This window comes from Capricornis sumatraensis, chromosome 10, assembly GCF_032405125.1.
Source record: "Capricornis sumatraensis isolate serow.1 chromosome 10, serow.2, whole genome shotgun sequence".
NCBI lineage: Eukaryota > Metazoa > Chordata > Mammalia > Artiodactyla > Bovidae > Capricornis > Capricornis sumatraensis.
The window spans coordinates 2,046,238-2,050,275 of record NC_091078.1 but is presented as its reverse complement, the minus strand read 5'-3'; the positions used below and the strand labels follow the sequence as shown (position 1 = coordinate 2,050,275).

General features: G+C 44.9%; 1 non-coding gene across 1 annotated transcript; it reads left to right on the top strand.

Annotated features, from left to right (window-relative positions):
• The first annotated feature begins 2,541 nt into the window (after nucleotides 1-2,541).
• On the top strand, nucleotides 2,542-2,645 carry LOC138088050 (U6 spliceosomal RNA). Its single transcript, XR_011145643.1, has one exon. It is a non-coding gene; the product is annotated as a U6 spliceosomal RNA (small nuclear RNA).
• The last annotated feature ends 1,393 nt before the right edge of the window (nucleotides 2,646-4,038 follow it).

The window sequence follows — 4,038 nt, the reverse complement described above, 5'->3', positions numbered from 1 at the left end:
AGTCATGAGATCAGATGAGAGCACCCTGAGGCAGTATGTAAATAGAAAAGATGGATCAAGCTCTGTACCCTATAATCTTTAAAACTCAAGCCCAAGAAGCCAGGGAAGGAGACTCCCATCCCAAATGGTGTAAGTTACAGGTGTACAATACAGTGATTCACAGGTTTGAAAGGTCATACACCGTTTACAGTTATTATGAAATATTGGCATATTTCCCATTTGCTCGGTATATACTTACGGCTTATGTTCTACCGAACGGTCTGCACCTCTTATCCCTTTACCCTGTCTTGCCCCTCCCCCATCCCTGTCCCCACTGGTAACTGCTAATTTGTAGCCTCTATCTGCGAATCTGCTTCTCTTTTGTTATATTCCTATTTTGACCTACTTTTTCAGATTCTACATTTAAGTGATACCACACAGCCTTTGTCTTTCTCTGTCTGACATTTCACTCAGCATAATGTCCTCGAAGTCCATCCATATCACTGCAAATGGGAAAGTCTCGTTTTTCTTTATGACTGAGCAGCATTCCACTGTATGTATGTGCCACAGCTTCCTGACCTGCTGACAGGCACTTAAGTGGCTTCCATGTCTTGGCGATTGTAAATAACGCTACTTTGAACATTGGGAAGCATGTGCATTTTCAAAGTTTTTAAAAATATATACCCAAAGCGTGGAATTGCGGGGTCAGACAGTAACTGTATTTTCAGTTTTCTGAGAAATCTTCACACCGTTTTCTACAGCGGCTGCACTAACCAGGGCCGAGAGTTCCATTCCCCCCTGCCCTCGCCAGCATTTGTCGTTTGCATTCTCTTTGATGATAACTGACCCTGGCAGCTCAGCGGGACCTTGCTCTACCTTTAGTCATCTAATTACTCACGAGCCGTGGGAAACGCCCCGCCCACCTGCCCATCCAGTAAGCATGTGTTGATCACTCACTCTTTTCCAGATTCTACGCTTGATGCTAACAGGTCAGAAATAATGAGAAACTCAGAACAAAACAAAACAAGATTTTGAGAGGGGATAATAAGACCCATATTTACCCTCCCACATGGAACAGTAAAAAATCCAATTAAAATATATGAAACAATGGATTTCAACATATTGGACAGCAGACAAGGAAATTCAGGGATCCCTGAGAAAGAGAAAAAGAAATTGAGATAAGCCCTATTATTGCCTTGGCTTGCCACCTGGAGTTTTTCAGCCCTCAGTACACAGAGAACCCAAACAGAACCAGAAGCCTTTCCGATTTGAGAACATGGAGCTGAGAGTCTGGGGGCAACCGAGACAGAGTTCCGAGAAGAGAGTACCAGAGAAAAGAGAACGAGGGTGACTTGCAGTGCGTCCCTCCTGGGCACTTAGCAGAGTATTGCCCAGCACCTTCGTGTAAGGAAATAGCCTGAGTCTGGGAAAGGAGCCGTCCAAGACTATCAGGGGGACCATACCCAGGGCTCACACAGTGGTTGGAATAATGCCTGCTCCCACCAGGCTGACTGGAATACCTCATAATTCACAACAGAAATACTTAGGAAAATCTTGCCTCAATAAAGCAGAATAATTAACCCAAGACTGGGCACTGCTCCAGACTCACCAAAAGAATCATAAATCAAAACTTAAAGGATAAAAGTGTCTCCAAGTAAATTAACTTCATCCTAGAACAAAGCTCAAGAAGATTTATAATTAAAAAATTATTCAGTACCTAACAAGTGTGACATCTGGTCAGAGAGTATCAGGCATTCAGAGAGCCAGGCCCCACTCCAGTGTTCTTGCGTGGGGAGCCCCAGGGACGGGGGAGGCTGGTGGGCTGCCGTCTATGGGGTCACACAGAGTCAGACACGACTGAAGCGACTCAGCAGCAGCAGTAGCAAACAGCCAGAGGCTTCCCAGATGGTGCTAGTGTGGAGTCTGCCCACGAATCCAGGAGACGCAAAAGATGTGGGTCCTATCCGTGGGTTGGGAAGATCCCCTGCAGTAGGAAATGGCATCCCACTCCAGTGTTCTCGCCTGGAGACCTCCCTGGGCAGAGGAGCCTGGCCGGCTGCCGTCCATGCAGCTGTAAGAGTCAGACGCGACTGATCACACGTCTCACAAAGGGGCAGGAGGACACGGTCCCTGATGAGGATGAGAAAGGTATTCTTAGGACTGCCCTGGTGGTCCAGGGGATAAGGATTTGCCCACCACGCAGGGGACACAGGTTCAATCCCTGGTCGAAGAGGATTCCACAAGCTATGGAGCAACTAAGCCCGGGCATCACAGCTCGTGAAGCCCACAGGCGCTCAAGCCGGGGCTCACAGCAAGAGAAGCCGCCACAGAGAGAAGCCGGCTCACGGTAACCAGGGAGCAGCCACACCTAGAGAAAGCCCACGTGCAGCAACAAAGGCCCAGTGCAGCCAAAAGTTAATTAATTAAAAAATAAGAAAAAAAGTTATTAAAAAAAAAGACCCAAGTTAAATTCCTGAGGTGAAAACCATAATGTGTAAATTGAAATACACCCTGGATGGGATCAATGGAGGAACAGACACGGTATAAAAGATTAATGAATCTGTGCTCGCTTCGGCAGCACGCATACTAAAACTGGAACGATACAGAGGTTAGCATGGCCCCTGCGCAAGGATGACATGCAAATTCGTGAAGCATTCCGTATTTTTACATTTCTCCAAAGAAGACATACGGATGGCTCACAAACACATGAAAAGATGCTCAACATCACTCATTATCAGAGAAATGCAAATCAAAACCACAATGAGGTACCACTTCACACCAGTCAGAATGGCTGCAATCCTAAAATCTGCAAGCAATAAATGCTGGAGAGGGTGTGGAGAAAAGGGAACCCTCTTACACTGTTGGTGGGAATGCAAACTAGTACAGCCACTATGGAGAGCAGTGTGGAGATTCCTTAAAAAACTGGAAATAGAACTGCCTTATGACCCAGCAATCCCACTGCTGGACATACACACCGAGGAAACCAGAATTGAAAGAGACACGTGTACCCCAATGTTCATTGCAGCACTGTTTATAATAGCCAGGACATGGAAGCAAGCTAGATGTCCATCAGCAGACGAATGGATAAGAAAGCTGTGGTACATATATACAATGGAATATTACTCAGCTATTGAATACATTTGAATCAGTTCTAGTGAGGTGGATGAAACTGGACTCTATTATACAGAGTGAAGTAAGCCAGAAAGAAAAACACCAATACAGTATATTAATGCATATATATGGAATTTAGAAAGATGGTAATGATAACTCCATATGCGAGACAGCAAAAGAGACACAGATATATAGAACAGTCTTTGGGACTCTGCAGGAGAGGGCGAGGGTGGGATGGTTTGAGATAATGGCATTGAAACATGTATAATATCACATGTGAAGTGAATGGCCAGTCCAGGTTCGATGCAGGATACAGGGTGCTCGGGGCTGGTGCACTGGGATGACCCAGAGGGATGGGATGGAGAGGGAGGTGTGGGGGGGGTTCAGGATGGGGAACACGTGTACACCTGTGGTGGATCCATGTCAATGTATGGCCAAACCAATACAATATTGTAAAGTAATTAGCCTCCGAAAAAAAATTAATTAATTTAAAAAGATTAATGAATTTGTAAACATTGCAATAAAATTATATGAAATGAAACACTGAGAAAAATGAACTTTTTAAAATGAAAAGAGCATCAGTGACTTATGAAGAAATCAGCATATCATAATCAAACTGCTCAAAACCAGTGATTAAGAGAAGATCTTCAAAGCAGTCAGAGGAAAGGGACAGGTTTCATCCAGAGAAACAAAGATGAAGACGCCTGTGGATTTCTCCTTGGAGACAGTGTGGTCAGGAGCACAGTGGAGGCACAGGCTTAAAGTGAAGGCGGGGAAACACCTATCCAGGTGTCTATACCGCACGAAAAACACCTTTCAAAAGTAAAAGTGAAGTAAAGACTCTTTCCGACATGAAAGCCGAGAGAATTTATCACGAGCAGATCAGCAATACAAGAAATGTCAGAGGACATCCTTCATGCAGAAGTAAGATAACACCAGATAGAAATC